This window comes from Symphalangus syndactylus, chromosome 2, assembly GCF_028878055.3.
Source record: "Symphalangus syndactylus isolate Jambi chromosome 2, NHGRI_mSymSyn1-v2.1_pri, whole genome shotgun sequence".
Classification (NCBI taxonomy): domain Eukaryota; kingdom Metazoa; phylum Chordata; class Mammalia; order Primates; family Hylobatidae; genus Symphalangus; species Symphalangus syndactylus.
Genome location: NC_072424.2, coordinates 75,157,051 through 75,179,307, shown reverse-complemented (window position 1 = coordinate 75,179,307; position 22,257 = coordinate 75,157,051). Strand labels below are relative to the sequence as shown.

The 22,257-nt window shown below is 39.3% G+C and overlaps 1 long non-coding RNA gene across 1 annotated transcript; it reads right to left on the bottom strand.

Moving 5' to 3' along the window:
• Positions 1-345: 345 nt before the first annotated feature.
• Positions 346-17,523, bottom strand: LOC134732789 (uncharacterized). The gene is made up of 3 exons (XR_010116319.1): positions 17,505-17,523; positions 13,543-13,635; positions 346-697 (listed from the first exon to the last, which is right to left on the bottom strand). It is a non-coding gene; the product is annotated as an uncharacterized lncRNA (long non-coding RNA).
• Positions 17,524-22,257: the final 4,734 nt, after the last annotated feature.

The window sequence follows — 22,257 nt, the reverse complement described above, 5'->3', positions numbered from 1 at the left end:
CAGCTTCAGGCCACCACTTGCCCACACACCAGCCCCAATCCAAATACCCAGAGATGGAACTCAGAAACATGTATTTTTAAAAAGCTTCCCTAGTGATTTCAATATAGTCAATTCATAGCCAGTTTTCTCAAACCACTGGCTAGCTTACCATACAACCACAGTAATTTCTGAGGCTAAAAAAGCTAATGCACTTGCATGGCTTCTTCTGTGTAGCACAAAGGCAAGTGGAGGCAATACTGGCATCGCTGTCACCCAAGAAAACTCTGAATTGTGACAACTATGTCTTGCTTTTAAATTAAAGCAAACTATAAGTCATCTCTTTAGTGTATAGTCACTTGTGAGCCCCGATAAATGCCAAGATTTTTTGATACTTTCCCGAGACAGAAAAAAATAAGTGCCTCCCTCTTATAAAATAGTCACTGAAATCCTCAGTGTTTCTCAAAGATGTTATCTAGTAGTTCTCTGCCTCCAGAAATGATGGCAGCTTGATAGCATTTCATGAATCACGTATGGGTAATTTCAATTCTTGGTGACTAATTGTTCAGTTGAAGCCAACAAATCTCAGACATTCCCTTTTGCAGATATCTTCAGTTTCAAATGAATTTATCATCTTGAATCTTTGAGTCTGCAAAATCTTCAAAAGATAGGAAATATGAAAGGATCATATTGGTGTCTTTGCCTGAGTCCCCCTGAAAGGCTGAGAAAAAGGTTTGTAAGCAGACCGTTTATTTAGGAAGTGATCAGGGAACAGCAATGAGGAATGAGAGAATGAGTGAGGAAGGAGGGAAAGTCAATACAAAGATGCATTATCTAATTGGAAACTTCTATAGGCAATAATTACTCAATTCTATAGGAGGTTCCGAGAAGCTTTATGAACATCCATTTCAGAATTTCCCACTTGGCTTAAACGGTGGAAGTTTTTATCTGGTAAGTGTGTTCCCTATTAGATAAGAATGGCGCCATAGGCATTAATTCCCTTGCACCCAATTCTTGTTTGATCATGCATGAAAGCCCAGCATATACTAGGCCATCAGAGAAGCACAAGGCAGGAAACAAGATGTAATTGGCCCAGGCTGAGGCATTGTCATGTTGCACCTACATGACTGGTCAAGTCTCTCTAGACCTAGTAACTATAGCAGTGACTAGAGTAATAAGTGAGGACAAGATGATGTAAAATGGTGTACAAGAGGGGCCCAGTTCAGTAGGTAATGATCAGGCAGTTCTAACCTAATCTGTGACTGTTGTCTAGTTTCATGATCTTACTCTGGACTGAGAGACCTCAAAATACTATCAAGGAAGCCCCAGATCAATCAATTCATAAACTTCTTTACACTTAGAAAATGGCAGGGAATCAGCGGGAGAAAAGAAAATATTGTTCATAAAGGAATAGACTCATTTTTTATTTCACAACTTTGTATTCTGTAAACTGTATCAAATAAAAGCATTCCTAGGGTCATTCTGATTGGGCCCTGAAAGGACAGTAAGACCCCAACAGAGAGATCTTTTCACATGGAAGAAGGGTAGGGAAAAAAGGGGAAGAGGAGAAAAGGGATAAACGTATATTCTTAGCCAAGGCCTTTGAAAAAGCAGCCACTAGAGAAAGCATCAACTATAGATAAGACCCAGGCCCTAATGCAAGAAGTTATCTTACAACAATACCAGAGGAATAATAACCCTACTGGCCCCTTTTCTATCCCCGCTCCCTTTGGTTTAGTCACAGAAACTAAGAATACCAAGAAAGATGAGGAGGGAAATAAGTGTCAGATAGGGCAGTGTTTTTCAAACTTCAATGTTTATCAGTTACCTGGAGTACTTGTTAAAATACATTGCTGGCCTCATCCCGATTTTCTGATTCAGTAAGTCTGGGTGGCAACCAAGAATATCCATTCCTAACAATTTCCCTGTTCATGCTACTGGTCCACAGGATCATGCTTTTTAAGAACCACTGAAATAGGGAAATAGAAAGGAAGGCCCAGCAGGGCATGGTGGCTCACACCTATAATCCCAGCACTTTGCTTGAGGCCAGGAGTTCGAGACCAGCCAGTTTGAGACCAGGGCCACATGGCAAACCCGATCTCTACAAAAAAATACAAAAATTCGCCCGGCGTGGCACCCCACCTGTTGTCCCAGCTACTTGGGAGGCTGAGGCAGACAGATCACTTGAGACCAGGTGGTAAACAAGGCTGCAGTGAGCCATGATCTCTTGGCCCACTGCACTTCAGTGCAAGTGGGCAAGACAGAGCAAGATTCTGTCTCAAAAAAAAAAAAAAAGAAAAGAAAAAAGAAAAAAAAAGAAAAGGCAGGTGTGGTGGCTCACGCCTGTAATCTCAGCACTTTGGGAGGGCAAGGCGGGTAGATCACTTGAGGTCAGGAGTTTGAGACCATCCTGGCCAACATGGTAAAACCCCGTTTCTACTAAAAATACAAAAATTAGCTGGATGTCGTGGCAGGTGCCCATAATCCCAGCTACTCGGGAGACTGAGGCAGGAAAATCGCTTGAACTCAAGAGGCAGAGGTTGCAGTGAGCCAATATTGCATCATTGCACTCCAGCCTGGGTGACAAGCAAAACTCTGTCTCAAAAAAAAAGAAGAAAGGAAGGCCCACACTCCCCACTTGGATTCCCACCTGCAAAAAGCTTCAGCTAGGGTAAGGAAGTAATTGTATTTTGAATGAAGATGGAAGTGTTTGCCAATACATGGGAGTGGACACTTCTCATTACTAAATTGAGACTGTGTATGTTAGATACAGACACTGTAGGATCCTAGGAGAGAGTGGTAAAGTGATAGAATTTCCCATGTTTCCATTCAGTAGCAGACAAGCTAAGGCCACTAAAGAAATTTAAAGGGGCAGAGAAATAAAAACAAAGATCTTTTCTGATTATAGCCCACAATTGTATGAATTACAAAGATAAGGCACCATGTAGCACCAGGGAGACAGTGCAAGACTCCGTCTCAAAAAAAAAGAGAGAAAGAAAGAAAGAAAGAAAGAAAGAAAGAAAGAAAGAAAGAAAGAAAGAAGAAACAAAGAAACAAAGAAAAAAGAAAGAAAATTCTTAAAGCAATTGACTTTACAAAATCTGATTTTATATAAAAAATAAGTTGAGAAATGATTATTTACTTTAGATATTTATTGACAATATCAAGTTGTAGCATTTTATCCACTAAGCAACTCTAATTCTTTTAAATTTTATACTTAGTGTAATATGAAAATTTCAGAAATGTCTAGGACCATTTGCCTTAGAAAACAACAGATAATTTCCATGCACATTAAAATTTGAGGGCATTGGTCAGTAGCAGCGGCTCCTAATAGCATAGTGGTAGTGCAGAAGTCATTCCCCTGCAACCCTTCCTAAAGAGAAGAAATGTTGTAGCAAAACAAGAAGAGCCTTAGGTATAGTGCAAGCAGCAGAGAGGAGTGGTTAATGGATAGAAATTTGCAGATTACTCTGGTTTAAACAGCAGTAACCTTGGGCAAACTATTTAATCTCTCTAAGCTTCATTTTTTCATCTTAAAAATGAGGATAATTTCTACTTCATAGGATTGCTGTGAGGATGAAATGAAATAATGTACGTGAAACACTTAGCACAGTGCCTGCCATATAGCAAGTTTTTAACAAATATTACTATTATCATTAACACATTAGTTCTCTAGAGAACACTGTAATATACGTGTAAAACATAATGGGCTAGGAGACAGAAAAATTTCTAAAGTGGTCGACAGATGTGAAGTGCCATTTTTTATCTTATATTTATTCTCTCTGTCTCCCCCCCACCAACAAATAAATAAATATACTTAAGAAGTTGGGTGTGGTAGAAAGGATATCTTGAATGAGTTTTGGACACAATAAACGTCTCAAAACCTCAGTTCCCTCATTTATAGAACGACAATCCTAATGCAATGCTTAGGTCTCAGGAATGTTGTAAGAATTAAAAGGATGGCAGCCAGGCGCAGTGGCTCATGCCTGTAATTCCAGCACTTCAGGAGGCCGAGGTGGGCAGATCATGAGGTCAGGAGTTCGAGACCAGCCTGGCCAAAATGGTGAAACCCCATATCTACTAAAAATACAAAAATTAGCCAGGCGTGGTGGCACACGCCTGTAGTCCCAGCTATTCAGGAGGCTGAGCCCTGGAGGCGGAGGTTGCAGTGAGCCGACATCATGCCACTGTACTCTAGCCCGGGTGACAGTGTGAGACTCCATCTCAAAAAATAAATAAATAAATAAAAGGGATGGCATATTGTAAAGAGCCCAGCAGTGAGTCTAGGTACAGTCATGAAGGTCAAGGGAAAGTGGCTTGGATACATCTGCCCTATGCTAGAGAGTTCTTGTGATGACAACAGAGAAATTGCGGGAGTATCACATCTGAGCTCAGAGGGGAAAAAGAAAGAGAGAGGGGGAGGGAAAAAGGAAGGTGCTCTTTCTTTGGAAAAGGAACTTCTTAGAAACAAGATATAAGAATGCTGCAATCAAAATTCCTGCCTGCCTCTAGCTTTAGGCAGGTAATTAAGAATACTTTTTTAAAATCGGCACACAGAGATCAAGAGAAATCAAGTCAGTTATTTATAATGTACAACATTATGAAATTAAAATTCTGAGAATAACTTTCAGCCTGAATCATGATTAAGTTTCTGCTCCTGATTGTTCCAACTACATATAACAATATTCATTAAGACCAACAATCACAAGGCAACAAGTGAACTATTACTGTATAAGTAGTAATTTATTTTTAAAATGCTAAGTATCCTGAAACCTGTAAATATCTGATATCTTAATACATGTGATTGACATCTATATTATTTATAAAATGTATACTACACACGATAAGGTTTAGTAAATACCTTAGGGAAAAACTATCTTTAAGTAATTACAAATCTTACAAACATTATTTTTCAATAAATGAGAATTACATTTAATGGTCTAGATTGTAACCTTATTTCACCTACCATCAGATAAATAAGGTTCGATTTAGTCACCTTGTAGTCATTAGAGAAATAAAAACGGAAAGAAGTACTGTGAAGGCTGTAGCCCAGCATCACAAGAGGAGGTAACATGACTCCGATCTACTGACAGTGTGATCTTGTCCGTGTCACTGAATCCCATAATTGAGATTATGTGTCACTGTCAAATTGGAAGTAACAGAGCTTAGAGAACTCTTAATTACAACAGATGAATAGATAAGCCACTCAAATTCGCTGTGACTCAGTGAGGCAAGAGTCATCACTAATGATCTCTGAAGCACAAAAATTTGGTAATTGCAGCCTTGAACTGGAAGCACCAAAGCAAAAGTTTAGAAAAGGCCTTTCTCAGTGGACCCTATTCCTAGATATAGACACCAATTCCAAAATCACACACCATTTTTTTAGACTTTTTCTTCACAGACTGCCAGGCACAGCAGGGACTGTCTGGGTAAAAGCCTTACCTAGGGCAACATACATCTTAAGTACAGATAGGCTCTTCTTCTAAAAGAACTCTGAGCTTAATTGCAATTTAAAAGGCCATTGAAATTCAGTGCAACTAGGAGACAAACTTTGGTTTTACTTCAGGATTAAAACAAACAACTTTGTAATAAAATATACCACTATGAATTTTATGCTTAGAAAAAGGAGGATCCTCACTGTATATGACTATCTGTAACATTTAAATATTTATGCATAAATTTGCATTTTACTGCAAGTCATAGAAGATTATTGGTTTATCTAATAAGTAATCAGTGTATTAAGGGGATTTTAAGTTGAAGAAAGTAATTAAAAATGGCCAAGTATGCTTAATGAAAATTATTCCATTTTAATATCTCTTTTCTAATTAATAAGTGTTTTTCTAAAATTTAAAAGAAGCCAGGTGTTCAGTAAATAAAAATAATGTCTGTGAACTCTAGGCATGTTTATATTATCCTGGCTTAGATGGGGTTTTAAGATTAGGAGGGACCTTAAATGTCACCTGTTTAATCCCTCAGCATCTCATCTGCCAAATGGTCATCCAATACACGTTTTGATCCTTCCAGTTTCAGGGAGCCTATGGCCTCTCATTTCATCTTCAGAGAACTTGAATTATTAGAATTTATTTCTTCTATTCAGCTAAAATACAACCTAAATGTTTGGCTTAGAAAATGAATAAAATGAAGAAATAATTTAATGACCAAAGTCTATATTTAGAATAACACTTTAATAGGAATAACTTGTTAATTCAATCATGACTGGAGTCATATGGCATTAGACAAACTCTACAACATAGGTGGGACAAATGCCTGTGATGTTATTTTTACCATAAAACCCCTAATGGTAACTGACTGTGCTCTTCCTATTCCTCTAAGGCTGGCAATTGGAGCCTACAATGGGCTGTGCCATTACAGGTCCTGAAGAACAATAGTCAGTGAGTCCTGTTCTGCCAGAGCCAAAGAGAATGAGGCCTCATTGGATATTAGAGTTATGATCCCAGTGGTCTGAAATTTGTCCTGTCATCCAAAGCCCATGTGTCCCATGACACTAGTGCTCCAAGCTCCAAGCTCGATCCTTTGTCCCACTCTATTCTGGGCTTCAGCCATGGTGCCCACTTTATGTTCAAGCCTCCTTTCTGAACTCTAGACCATTTGCTTGGAACCCGAATTTATCTACCTCTTGTCAGCCACCTCTCCCTAACGGAGCTGGAACTTAGATCTGTATCCTCAGACACTAGCTAAGGTTCTGGATCTAGTATTTTGAAAACAAGCTACCTCTACCTGAATATAATTATCTACTCTTGACCAAATACTTCTATAGCTGGGTCACTATTAGCATTTTAAGAACTTCTATGATGTTAATAGCAGTTTGCTTCAGACTTGAACTACTTGCCCTTGAACACTGGAATATGGACTCCTGGCCACACTCCATGGGAGTCAGCACTACTGCCATGTTAATTTCTCTTAGGGGGCATCATCAGAGAATAAAAGGTGTCCTGGCCTAGATCAGTTTTCCAAGGCTTTTTCTCATTTGGTCCTGACTTACTTGACTTATGTATTACTGAGGTCTCGAAATGTCTGCTGCTAGAAACCCCATCAAGTTATTAGGACAACAAATTTGGAAGGGAAATATTCTTTAAAGACCTACAGAAAGTGGCCAGGTGTGGTGGCTCATGCCTGTAATCCCAGCACTTTGGGAGGCCAAGGCGGGCAGATCATGAGGTCAAGACTTCGAGACCAGCCTGACCAACATGGTGAAACCCCGTCTCTACTAAAAATACAAAAATTAGCCGGGCATGGTGGTGGGTGCCTGTAGTCTCAGCTACTCGGGAGGCTGAGGCAGGAGAATTGCTTGAACCCAGGAGGCGGAGGTTGCAGTGAGCCGAGATCATACCACTGCACTCCAGACTGTGCAACAGAGCAAGACTCTGTCTCAAAAAAAAAAAAGAAAAAAAAAAAAAAAAAAAAACAGAAAGTTGATTCAAACTAAAGTACAGGGATTAGTATACAGTAGTTCAATTAAAAATTATGAATATATTTGGCCCGGCATGGTGGCTCACGCCTATAATCCCAGCACTTTGGGAGGCCAAGGCGGGCAGATCACAAGATTGGGAGATCAAGACCATCCTGGCTAACACGGTGAAACCCCATCTCTACTAAAAATACAAAAAAAAAATTAGCCAGGCATGGTGGCGGGCACCTGTAGTCCCAGCTACTTGGGAGGCTGAGGCAGGAGAATGCCGTGAACCCAGGAGGCGGAGATTGCAATGAGCTGAGATCGCACCACTGCACTCCAGCCTGGGTGACAGAGCGAGGCTCTGTCTCAAAAAAAAAAAAAAAAAAAAAAAAAAAAAAAAAAAAAAAAAAAAATATATATATATATATATATATATATATATATATTTATACAGAGAGCAAGAGTTCTGCAGGATGCCTTGATAAAAGAGAGTGTTTGTTAAACTAAATGGATGTGATCTAATAGTGACAAAGTGATGCAACAAATTTCAGGCTATGTAGGGAGATAGTTTCAAGCAGAAAGACCTTCCCATTGTCCCTTAAATCACAGCATATAAGTGACTTCAGCCAGGCATAATCACAACTTTGTTTACTTAATCCCACCAATGCATGTTAATCTTCCCCTTCTAGCTCCCTTGTCTGTAATATACATATGGTAAGTGACTGTATTCTGTCTTGCATTTTTCTCTATCTCCTGTGAATATGCCTTATCTCTACAAGCAGATTACAAACTCTATACCTTACCTTATACTAGGAATGTTTTCAGCAGACAATAAAGTATTGTTGAATTGAATTGAATCTAACTGGATTGAAACAAACTGGGGTAAAAATGACTTTATATTGCAGAAAAACGAAGCTGACAACAGAGTTGAACCAGATGCCCGATAGAATTCTGAGAATGGATAACTGAGGTTTAGAGAGAAACTAAAAATACTATTACACAAATCAAGGCAGGGCATGGTGGCTCACTCCTGTAGTACCAGCACTTTGGGAGGCCAACGTGGGTGGATGACTTGAGGTCAGAAGTTCGAGACCAGCCTGGCCGACATGGTGAAACCCTGTCCCTACTAAAAACACAAAAGTTAGCCAGGTGTGGTGGCACACGCCTGTAATCCCAGCTATTCAGGTGGCTGAGGCACAAGAATCGCTTGAGCCCAGGAGGTGGAGGTTGCAGTGAGCTGAAATCACACCACTGCACTCCATCCTGGGAGACAGAGCAAGACTCTGTCTCCAAAAAGAAAAAAAAAAAATGCTATTACGCAAATCAGAAAACTAAATGTGGAATAATTAAAATATAGGCAAATGTTATAAATTAGGGGCTATGATAAACAGAATAATGATACCCTAAAGAGTTCTACCTCCTCATCCATGGAAACTATGAGTATTTTACCTTAAAGGCAAAAGGGACTTTGCAGGTATGATTAGGTTAAGGATCTTTAGCTGGGGAGATTATTCTGGATTATCCACGTGGATCCAAAGTAATCATAAGTTTTTGAAATTGAAAGAAAGAGGCAAAAGAATGGGCCAGGAAGATCATATGGAAGAAGAAAGAGGAGAAATCTGAAGTGAGGGAGCAATTGGACTTGCCATTGTGGGCTTTGAAGATGGAGGAACAGCTCTATGAGCCAAGGAATGTGGATGACCTTAAGAAGCTGGAGACATCCCTCCAACAGTAAGCAAGAAAGTGGGGTCTCAGCCCCACCACCACCAGGAACTGCATTCTGCCAGCAACTCAAATGAGCAAGGCAGGTTCTCCCCTAGAACTTCTAGACAGAAACACAGCCTACTGACACCTTGGTTTTAGCCTGGTGCGAGCTAAGACTCTGGACCAGACTTCTTACTATAGAACTGTAAGATAACAAATCTGTGCCATTTTAATCCACCACATTTATGGTTATTGCGTATGGCAACAATAGGAAACTCATTTAGGGAGTGGGTTGCTTTACATGCCCACCCTAGTTGGGCAGTCTGAGTTACGGAGACAAGTTATGTGAGGGAGGGTTTAGCATTTGCACATCAGCTGTGTATAGGTTAGGGGGTAAGAGTGCAAATACAGGATCAGGAGCCATTTCCAAGACAACTAGTGAGTGATCCTACTCAAAGAACTACCAAATCCAGTTCTTTATCTTCCTTTTCTCCAACACTTCTTCATTTCCTTTCCCCACTCTAATTTTCTAACTTATTTAGTAATTTATTTAATAAATCTTGTAAGGCCTTGGAGATCCAAGGAAATAATACACAGTATTATTCTCAAGGAGCTCATAACCTTATAAATGCAACAATATACCAACAAATTACATTGTATAGCAAAAGACTTCACAAAGTACTTTCACCTGCATTCTCACTTAACCCTTAAGGCCTCTATCAATGTAGGACACTAATTGTACTCTGGACTCTAGTGTGTTGGGGGCTAGCAGGGGAGGAATTCTGCTCTGCTTAGCTTTAGCTAGTTCAGTATTTAAAGTGTAGACATGGCAACAAATGAGATGTATTTTACCACAGAAGTCAAGAATTCAAAATTAAAATATATTTTAAATAAGATTTGAAATGGATTGAAGAAAATGAAATTAATCTGGAAATGCTATTAGCCCTAAGCACTTACTAATCTAAATTCTAAATGAAACTTTTCTATCCTGTAAGCTGCCAATATGCAAAACAGCTTCTAAATTTCTCCAAGATTGTGAGTAAAACCCCAATGATCAGGTTGGCAAAAGCCCACGAAGAGACAGGAGCTGCATTCATTACACACCTGCTGTACAGCAGACACTGTGGCGTGCTTTGCTGGCCTTACCTCACTCACCTCAGAACAGTGCCAGCAGTCATTCATCTCCTAGATAACACTATTGTCATTAAGTGAGGAAATGGACGCTCAGAAAAAGTAAGGGTGCTGACTCAATAAAAGAGAAGTAGTCAAGAAAGAACAACAATGAACCAATAAAAATGTTATCAGTGGGACAAACTGAGCAAAGAAGTAAATCAGTTAAAGGTACACCATATGCTATATTAATACTCTATTACTGGGGTAACAAATTGCCACAAACTTTGTGGCTTAAAATAATACAAATCTGCTGTCTTACAGTTCTGGATATAAGAAGTCCAATACTGGCAGGTTTGGTTCCTTCTGGAGACTGCATGGTAAAATTTGTTTCCATCCTTCTGCCATTTCTAAAGGATGCCTGCTTTCCTTGGCTCATAGTCCCTCCCTCTGTCTTCAAATCCAGCACAGTATCACCTCCTTTCTCTGACTCTTTCCTGCCTACCTTTTAAAAAGACCGTTGTGATTACATAAGTCCCACCCAGAAAATCCAGAATAATTTCCCATTTCAAAATTCTTAATCATATCTCCTAAGTCCCTTTTGACATAGAGTATTCCCCCTCTTATTCTCAAGGGAGATAAGACCCCCAGTGAATGTCTGAAACCAACGGTAATAATGAACCCTATATATACTCTGTTTTTTCCTTTATATACATACCTATAATAAAATTTAATTTATAAATTAGGCAGAGTAAGAGATTAACAACAATAACTAATGATAAAACAGAATAATTTTAACAATATGCTAGCATCAGTACTATTGCATGTTAGGGACATTATTAAGTAAAATAAGGGTTACTTGACCACAAGCACTGTAATACCTCTACAGTAGATCTGATAATGGAGACAGCTACTAAGTGACTAATGGGCCTGTAGTGTCTACAATATGGGTTCACTGGACAAATGGATGATTCACACCCAGGTGGAACAGAGTAGAACAGTGTGGTATGGTGACAGATTTCATCATGCTAATCAGAACAGCATTTAAACTTACAAATTATTTATTTCTGGAGTTTTTCATTTAATATTTTCAGACTGCAATTTGCCATGGATAACTGAAAGTATGGAAAGTAAAACTTCAGATAAGAGAGGATTACTGTATAAGCAACATATTCACAGGCTCTGAGAGTTATGAAGTGGAAATCTTCATGGGAGGAGGACACTCAGTTTACCCCACAAAGGAAGACAGAGTTGAGCTAAGAACAAAGAAGTACAGAACAGAAATGGAAATCAGAAGAAACTAGGCTGGGTCAAAAACTTGTTGAAATGCCTAGGCACATCTGAGAGTATTATTGTCTCCAAAATATATTCTATGATACAATATATGTAGTGGTTAGAATTTAGTGAGCTTTCCACGTAAAGGTGAGTAAATGAAGGCTGGTGAAGCAATACATCTATGCTTACTTTTCTTATTTTTTCTTCTTATTTTTTTTGGGGGGGAGGATGGAGTCTTGCTCTGTCGCCCAGGCTGGAGTGCAATGGTGCAATCTCAGTCACTGCAACCTCCCCTCCCAGGTTCAAGCAATTCTCCTGCCTCAGCCTCCCAAGTAGCTGGGATTACAGGCATCCGCCACCACGCCTGGCTAATTTTTGTATTTTTAGTAGAGACAGGGTTTCTCCATGTTGGCCAGGCTGGTCTCGAACCCCAGACCTCAGGTGATCCACCCACCAACGCCTCCCAAAGTGCTGGGATTACAGGCATGAGCCACCGTGCCCGGCCACATCTACACTTACTTTTAAAAGGCAACTGACTGGAGCTGTCACTCTAAAAGGAACAAATCCAGAGGCAGTACCTAAAAAAATCAAGCTAAGTCAAGGATAACGCAAAGTCTCTCTCCAAAGCTAGGGCAAAAGCAGTGCATTCAACAGCCCTAGACACAACTCTCCCAACCATTGGATTCATATAGCTGCTCATTAACTGGTTTCAAATGTATCTTAGGCCATTAGTAGAAGATTTTCTACCAAATAATTACCTTAAAAGCTCTAAGTATCTCCTGAGGGAAGAACCCTAGAGCTAGCTGTCTCAGCACTATAAAATAAAATAATCAGGAGAAGTAAGAACAACTGATGGCTCATAAAAGCTTTGAGTTACCTGAATTCTCAAGGCCATGCCATTTATAAGGTCTAAGAGGCTTAGCAGGCTATTGCTATGAAATGTAACTTTAAAAAAAAAAAAAGCATCATCAGTGTCTGAGACAGAGGAACTTAGGTTCAGGGCCCAGGCATATGGCACAAGGAAAGGATCCCTCTTCATCTCTCACACTCTATTACCACACATACCTAACTGGTCTCTTTGTCTTCAGTCTTGCCTCACTGAATTCAACTGCCTCAATGCCAAGGTTATCTTTCTGAGACACACATCTGATCAGCTTGCTTTCCATCTTAATCTCTGATGATCCTCACAATATGTAGAATAAAGCACATACTGTTTGGTGTAACACATGAAGTTCTAAAAGTGAGGCTTGTACCTACCTTTATAATTTTATCTCCTACTTCTCCTTTCCATTGTTAAACAAACACTTTTGTCCAAATGTATGTCTACTTAAGACACTTCTCACTTTTAACTATCATCGCATATGATACTCCTTTGGCCTGAACAAAGGACCTATTCATTCAATGGCTATCCAATTCAAATGCCAATCACTCAGCAAAGCCTTCTGAAACTAGTTCAGTAAAGTTTTAAGCTCTCTCCATGCTGTGCTCTCATTGCTAACATAGAGGCATAGAGAAAAGGTTCTCAGTGTATTGCAAACTTGAACCCAAGCCATGCCAATATTACTTTCCAAGAGGTTCCCATCAGGTCAGAGCATAGCAGGGGCCCCTAGGGAAGTTGTTCTCAGTATGTGACACCCATCAGAATCAACTATAAAGCTTTGTAAAAGAAAATAAAATTCCAAAGACTAGCCCCAGAATTAAAATCTATGGTTGTAGACCTAGAAGGCTTGCAGGTTTTTATATGGGCTTCACAGTTGGTTTTGATGAAGAGGAAGGAATGAAGATCCTCAACCAGGCTGATGTTAGAACATCACTGGTAACTGGGAGTGTGGACTCAAAAGAAAGTCTAAGCTAGAGATAAGCAGGCAGGCAGGGCCATAGCTATGTAGGTTGGGACCCAGGGCAGCAGAGGGCCATAGTCAAGAAGCCAAGGTGAAAGCTCTTCTATTTGAATCAAGAGAACATCAGAACTGGAGGAAAGCTACGACTCAGTGAGGAACCCAGTAAGGTATACTGGGCCTACCTTAGACACACTGAAAAACAAGACAAATTGTAGAACTCACCAAATGGAGGTTTCCCCAACAGCAACATTGCATCACCAGGAAACTTGTCAGAAAAGCATCTTGGGCCCCATCTCAAACCTTCTGAATAAGAGTCTGCATTGTAAAGACATCCCAGGTGATTCAAAGTCCACATTAACGTTTGAGAAGCACCCAAGCCTAGTTCTGGATGATGCCAATGCTGCTGGTCTCTGGACTGCACCATGAAGAGCAAGAGTCTTGACCAACAATTGTGCCAGGTAGAAGAAATTCAAGTATTACCACTGTGAGTAGTTTGAAGACAAGAACCTCTTTCAATCTACCTTATTTTAGCCTTAGCAGAAGGCCTTGGAAACTGAAAATATAGTCTATTTGTTGAAAATTGAGGACCTAAAGCTGGTTCAATTCCAACTTCCACTCACCAGCTGTGTTGTGCTGTCAAGTTAATTAATTTCTTTTTTTTTTCTTTTTTTGAGATGGAGTCTTGCACTGTTGCCCAGGCTGGAGTGCAGTGGCACGATCTTGGCTTACTGCAAGCTCTACCTCCCGGGTTCATGTCATTCTCCTGCCTCAGCCTCCTGAGTAGCTGGGACTGCAGGTGCCCACTATCACATCTGGCTAATTTTTTTTTATTTTTAGTAGAGACTGGGTTTCACTGTGTTAACCAGGATGGTCTTGATCTCCTGACCTCATGATCCGCCCGCCTCGGCCTCCCAAAGTGCTGGGATTACAGGCATGAGCCACCGCACTCAGCCTACTTAACTTCTTTAGGCTTCAATTTCTCACCTGGAATATGGGGATACTGCCTCTCAAGAATGAGAGGAAGTTATCATGTTATTTTTCTTAGCATTATAAGTGCTCAGTAGGTGTTGAAAAAAATAATTAATGGATAGTCTATTTAAAAAAAATTTTTTTGAGACAAAAATTTTTTTGCTCTGTTGCCTAGACTAGAGTACAGTGGCACAGTAGGCTCACTGCAGCCTCCACTTCCCAGGTTCAAGCGATTATCCTGCTTCAGCCTCCCGAATGACTGAGACTACAGGTCCACACCACCATGTCTGGCTAATTTTCGATTTTTAGTAGAGTTGGGGTTTCACCACTTTGGCCAGGTTGGTCTCGAACTCCTCACCTCAAGTGAAACAGACATCTGACCAGCTTGCTTTCCATTTGTCAGCCTCCCAAAGTGCTAGGATTACAGTGTGAGCCACCACACCCAGCCGATAGTCAATTATTGATTGATTGATATACAAATTGACTTTTAGTGAGGAAAAGAGCTCCAAAATTCTAGTCGTATAAATGATTTCAATCTGACTCATACAATCTATAATGAAAAAGATGACTAAAATCTTAGTAATTACCAGACATTTCATGCATAAGACTTCTTAGAATATTAATATGCAAGTGTCTCTTAAGTTATGGTAGAAGAACTCTCTAAAGCATGATGATTGCTAACCTTTTTGGAGTGGTAACACCAAATTGATATTTATGAGACTTCAAAATGCTCTTATTCTCCCCGAAATACCTAAGAAGAATATTTTTTTTCCGCTCATGGCTTATTTTTCATTTAATTAAATTTAAATTGATTTGCTTGAGAATATTTTGACATTTTAGCATTATAGAGTGTTGCAAATCTGGATGGCAATCCCTGCCATAATGAATAACACAGGTTCAAAGAAATACATTTAACTTTATGTTAAATAGCTCCCTTGTTTTTATCTAGTGCTTTATAATCTTCAAAAAAACTTTTGCTCCTACCTCATTCATCCCCATAACAACTTATGGCTGTTTTGTGGCAAAAGCGAGAATAGAACTCAAGTTTCCTAATTCTCAACCATTTCTCTATTTCTTTTTATTTATTTATTTATTTTTAAAACTCTGTTCAGCTACCACCAGCACCACTGCCACCATCTGATTAGACTGCCACATGTTATCCATACATGGATGCTAACCTGTATCCAAACCCAAGTCAAAGCCAGGTCACCTGCTCCGCTGCCTAGTATCCTAATTCTGCTCCAACCAAGCATCATTTCCAAAATGTATGTTCTAAGTATCACACAGGCAATAGCTTCCTAAACATTTATGAAAAAGTTTTTTTTATTTTTTGAAGTAACTTTTTAGTTCTAGAAATTAGAAGTCAAATTTGGAGATGTGACTTACATTTTTTAATTTCGAATTTTTCAAATGTATGGTAAAATGTAACTTTTAGAAATTTGACCCTTCATTATTTACCAAACATTACATTTGTTTATAAGGCTTCTCAACTCAACTTTCTTGTAGATAATGCTCTAACCTATAAAAGGCAGTTTTTACAAAGTATTGCCGTGTATTCCAATGTTGGATACCAATTTTTACTAAGGATTCTAATTCCTGGATTTTGAAAATGAGCACAAATCTTAGACTGATAAATTATAAAGCAGTGAGATTTTATTAGTAAATATTAATATTTAAGCTCTCAAAAATACCCCATATAGTCTACCATGACAGCATGTTCTTCTTTTTAAAAAATCACTTAAAGATTTCAACTTACTTATTAAACTTTAGAAACGATACTGTGACATGTTTTCTGAAACCTAGTATACATTTTTAAAGTATTGCTAATGGGCTGGGTAATCCATTAAAGTTACATAATTATGAGAGAACAACCTTAGCATCGTTAAAGAAAAACTGACAACTCCAAACTGACAAGTGTAAGAAATTCCAAAGTTGCACTGACAATTCAGATCTACTTCCTTTCACGCCCAGATTTACTTAATATCTCATTTGATTTTCAAACCTTCCCTCAGAAGCAACTGGAACAAAACCATGAGCAAGCTCAATCTCCATTTGGGCATGTAACCCTTTTACAAACACAATTACAGCCAAACACTATTGTAACCTGATTTGCATTTGCACTAACTAAGTTACAAAGCACATTGAGGATGCCTGCTATGCATACTACAGACTTGTTAGGAGGATATATTGCAGGGCTTCTGTGAACACTAATTAAAAAGGTTTTATCTTTCCCCTCTGGTCCACTGAAATTGTTCAAATGCCTTGCCTGCTACAACTTTGTTCAAAAACAGTTTTCAAACATGTGATCAGAGCTAGGCAACTATTTCAGGTGGCATGATTCTGTTTCCACGGTGGACAAGGCCCTAGAGACAAAGTTTCAGTCTAAACTTTGAGCTTCCTTTCCTTTGTTATTTTGTGTTGCAACCTTAGTATTATGCAACTGTGGACTTTTATCTCTGAATATCTAAATCCTGTCTTGTGGAAAACTAATTACTGAACCACTGAGAGCTTCATAATGTCCTGCATTTAAGTCCTGAGCATCATACATAATGCATAGGCAGCAGTCTCTGCACTCTGATTACAGAACACTGTCATTAAGTGAGCAAATTAAAGATGTGAATAATTCACTGGCTGAGCTTATTGTCAGTGCTGCATTGTGAAATTAGAATTTCTAATAAGCACTGCAATTTTTTTAACCCAATTAACACAGAGAACATCTTGAGACTGATTAGTACAATAAAAATTATTACCTTATTCTTTTGCTTCACAACAGCCAAATTAAATACTGTACTTAATTATGCAGCATTCATTCCTTCCCTGCTAAAAAAAAAAACCCTATCATTTTAATAAGAGTTCTAATATTTGTATGTGAGCTAAAAATACAGCACATGCATCTGTAGCTCACTGTCTTTTTACAAAGTTTTTTTAGGAGTCTGAACATCAGTATTATCACCAGTGGTGGATTAGGATGACACTAGTCTATTCTTAAACCAAATATTTTTCCCACAAAACAAACAGCATACATAGAATTGACAAAGTAACTAACCTCCCCAAATTGACTTGAATCTATTATACCTCTGCTTTTTCTTGGCTTTTTAGATACACATTAACACAGATTTGCCCCCACTATACTGTTTGTGGTTGAGGCTGAAACATATATTTAAGAAAATTAATTGATTAGGAAAAAAGCAAGTATCTGAAACAGTGGGTCTTACCTCAGATGTTCATTTAGCACACAGAGATCTGTGTGACTCCTGCCAGGCAAGTGGGAAAGTCCAGTTTATGCTCGGCATGATGATCCTACGCAGAGAGTGTCTGCTGCCATGTTAAATAAAGAAAATGATCATTTAAACCGGGGCTTTTGTCTCCCAATATTTCCTCCTGCTGCCCCTTTCTCATCAAAGCCCAGAAAGGCAGGCACATCTGGCGGCAGTCCCTGCCCCTGACCGCAGCTGCCTCTGGAGAGCTCCCCCCTTCCTTTCCAGCTCCTCTGCATCCCTTGCTGGGCAACTTCAGCCCCCTAAAATGGGGGAAAGAAACGATGACATTGCAGGCAGAATATGAGATTGTTCAGCCTCTGCAGCCACCTCCTTCCTGTCTAGATATTTTATGGGAAGGGAACGAGAAGGGGGAAACAGCGAAGGTGCTCTGAAAATCAGTCAGACACAATGCAATAGGGAGATGGAGAGGAGGGAAAGGAGAATAAGAAAGAGAGAGAGTGTGTGTGTAAGGGGGGTGGCTGTCAGTGCAGATAAATCTGCATATGGAAATTAGGGTTATCCTGGGTACAGTTTTATTTAACTATGATCTACTGTTTTTTTAATTAGACCAAATTTTAGCAAAGGAAAGGAAGAAAGACTCTTGAAACCAGAGAGCAACTTCTAATTCAATGGACAAAATTTCGGAGCAACTGCAAATAGCAGATCCAAAAGTTGTAGAATAAAGAAAAGCAACAAAAAAAGGACATTTCTCCTCTTGCTTTGTTTAATAAACAAGGAAAAAGACTCCATCCTCACAACCAAAAATTAATAAATAAATTAAATAAAAGGAAATTACGATGAGAATGGGAAGGAATTTAAAGAAAGGAAAAAAAACTCTTTCATGATCTGCATAAAATTTCCTCTTAAAATGCTACAACAATCAAGATAAAGGATTTTCAAAAGAATATATATATACACACACATATATACATATATATATATAAAATTGGGGTTACACGTGGAAATTAGTAACAATACATTCTGACATTTTAATATTAGAGATGTAGCATATCTTTCCCTTCCTTAGAGAACTCCTGTTTTGTAGCTCTAACCCATGGCAACATATTATGATCACATACCATAATCATTTGAGGAAGTCACGATATCAACCAACTAGCCTTATGGGATGCTGAGAGTAAAACAATGAGACAGAATGACTAAAAGACTCCTGGAGGTTGGTTGGTGTGTCTAGCAATGAGTCCTCTACCAGAAGTGCTGCCAGGATAGTGATCTGACCGGAAGGAACTTGAATTAATTCCATAAGCTGTAAGTGGTGAATTTGATGACATAGACTAATATTAATTCACTTGTTAAACATTTATTGAACACCTATCACTGCAAACATTGTGCTAGAAAGCAGACATAAGATGAACACTGCAAGGTTCCTGCTCTCAAGAACCCAGAATTCAATGGGAAAAAATAAATTTAAAATGAAGTGGTATTGCAGGTTTATAAACAAAGAAAGTAATTGAGATAGTCTTGACTCAAGCAGTGTGGGCACATGTCAGTACCCTTGTAACTTTCCATCCACATGCACAGCTGGAATTTTCAAGACCAGCTCAAACACCCTAAGCAAGTTACTTTGTCCCTTTGAACCTTAGTTTCTTCAGCTGTAAACTGAATAATACCTGCTTTTGAAGGTTGGAATTATAAGAAATAATTAAACTAAAACATTACCTATGTCTGACTTGTGATAATTGCTCAATAAAACTGAGAATTGCAAATCAATTCTCAGTTCAAATGGCACCTCCTCTGGCAAACCTCCTCTGAATCCTTCAGCAATATTTGCTGACAGGTTCAGAAGCTTCTTCTGGAATGCTCCCATTGCTCTCCATTATATTATCTTAATGTAATTTTCAGCAGGTCTACTCTATAGCAGTGGTACTCAACTTGGGGCCATTTTGCCCTCCAGGAGACATTTGACAATGTCCAGAAACATCATTGATTTTCATGACTACAGGAGAAAGGTTGCTACTGGCATGTAATAAGCAGAGGCCAAGGATACTGTTAAACACCGTACAAATTTTGGCTTCTAATAAAAGGAACTTGGGGGTCCTTAGACAAAAGGCTGACTCTAGGACTGGGGCAGAAAATATGCAAAGTGGGCCTGGAGTATCTTGCAGTGCTAGGAAATAGGAAGTGCTCAGAAAATAAAACAAAACCCACATTGTTAGGGGTATGTCAAAGGGACACAGGAACCATCAGAAAGAGCTCTCGATTTCTAAAACTAGAACTATTTAAACAACAAAATACACAAAGCAGTACTGGGTTATAACTCAAAGTATAATATAAATACCATGAGTCTATATTAATGTAAGTAAATTATTGAAAAATAACTAATCAGAGGAGAAGAAACAAATCTTCCTTGCCAAATAATTCCAAATGATTTATATAAATAACCTCCCTTAAGGAGAAGGAGTATAATTCTCCACTCCTAAAGTGTGGGCTGATTACTGACTTCCACAGTAGAAGGTGGGAGGGGAGTTTCATGGGGGAGTAACTTTACAGAGGAAATCTGGCAAACACTACCTCAGCCAGGTAGTCAGAAGGTACATCAACAATGGTAAGTCATGTTGATAATGTGTGTGCTCTAACCCCAATCTAATCATGAGAAAAGCGTCAGATAAATTCCAATAGAGGGGCATTTGATAAAACATTTGACCAGGGCTTCTCAGAACTACCAAGGAGCCAGGTGTGGTGGTTCATGCCTGTAATCTCAGCACTTTGGGAGGCCGAGGCAGGAGGATCACTTGAGCCCAGGAGTTCAAGACTGACCTGGGCAACATGGCAAAACCCTGTCTGTACAAAATATAAAACTTAGTGAGGAGTGGTTGTGCTCATTGCTGCTTATTTGGGGGGCTGAGATGGGAAAATCACTTGAGGCCAGGAGGTCGAGGCTGCAGTAAGCTGTGATCGCACCACTGCACTACAGCCTGGGTGATAGAGCAAGACTCTGTCTCTAAAAAGAACAAAACCTGGCCAGATGCAGTGGCTCATAGCTGTAATCCCAGCACTTTGGGAGGCCCCTTGGCCTCGTGGGCAGATCACGAGGTCAAGAGATCAAGACCATCCTGGCCAACATGCCAAAACCCTGTCTCTACCAAAAATACAAAAATAAGCTGGGTGTGGTGGCATGCACCTGTAGTCCCAGCTACTCGGGAGGCTGAGGCAGGAGAATTGCTTGAACCCAGGAGCTGGAGGTTGCAATGGGCCGAGATCCACCACTGCACTCCAGCCTGACTCTGTCTCAAAAAAAAAAAAAAAAACCTGTCAAGGCCATAAAAAACAAAGTGTGAGAAATTATCATAGCCAAGAGGAGTCTAAGGAGACATGTACACTAAATGTAATGTATGGGACCCTTGAATAGAAAAAGGACTTTAGGTTAAAACTCAGGAAATATGAGTATAGACTGTAGTTAATAATAATATGTCAATTGATTGGTTCTTTAATTGTAATATATGTACCATATTAATGTAAGATGTTAATGATAGGGGAAACTGGGTGTAGGGTATATGTGAACTGTACTATCTTTGCAATGTTTTTATAAATCTAAAACTACTCTAAAAATAAAATGTATTTAATAAAAAGAGTCAGTAGTGCAAAAGTTAAAAACCCCTGCCCTATACAATACTATAAGCTTCTTAAAGGCAGAGTCTTTATGGTTTTATTGTATATGTGTATAGGCTCACTTTGGTCATTAGTCCTCAAAGATGGCCCTCAAATGAACCATGCCTCTCAGAATGCATACTTTTGTGCATTCCCTGCCACTTGAATCTGGCTTGGTCCTGTGTGACTTGCTTTTGATTAACACAGTGCAGTAGAAGTGACACTGTGTGACTCCTGAGCCAAGGTAAGAAGTCTTGTAGTTTCCACCTAGGTCTCATTCTGGGAAAGCCAGCCATCATGTAAGAAATATGAACACACTGAAGTCTCCATACTATTAAAGAGCCAAGCTACCACATGGAGAAGACTATGGAGAGGAGAGACAAAGAGAAAGGGAGGGAGGGGGAGAGAGAGAGAGAGAGAAATCGATCCAGCTAGTCCTCAGCTGCTGTTCCATCACTCCATTCCACCTAAACATGTGAGTGAAGAAACCACATTTGACATCCAGCACAGTGAAGCCTACAGATGACTTTAGCTCCAGGCTCTCTTTCCCTGCCATAGTATGAGAGAGACAAGCAAGAACTACTCAGATGAGCCCAATGTACCCACCAGATCGTAATAAAACATAGCAAATGGTTGGTTTAAGACACTAGGTGCAGAGGTGGTTTGTTATGGAGTAACAGATAACTGGAAAACTCATCAGTGCCTTTTACTTGTTAGATATTCCCCCAAAACAACAAAGGGGCTTCTGTACTGCAGGGAAAAAGTAATGGTGGAATTTCTTACAACGTTTTAGACCACTTCCGTTAAAAAATTCTATTAGTTGCTAAATATTCAGTAAGATAATGGTTGTTGCAGTTGGGTATAATAAAGGTAAAAAAAAAGATATGTGCCTAATATATAACACAGTGAGCCTGAGCAGCAGTGGAAGGAGGGAAGAGTAGGTGGAAATAAACAGATTAGCTCTGGGTTATTTTGGCTATATTAAAATATGTATTTTCTACTTTAATGTATTCACAATGATTTTCAGGTTAATTGAATGCTAGGCACCAGTCTTTAGACCCTTTACATAGTATCAGCCTCACAAAAATTGGATGAAGTGAAT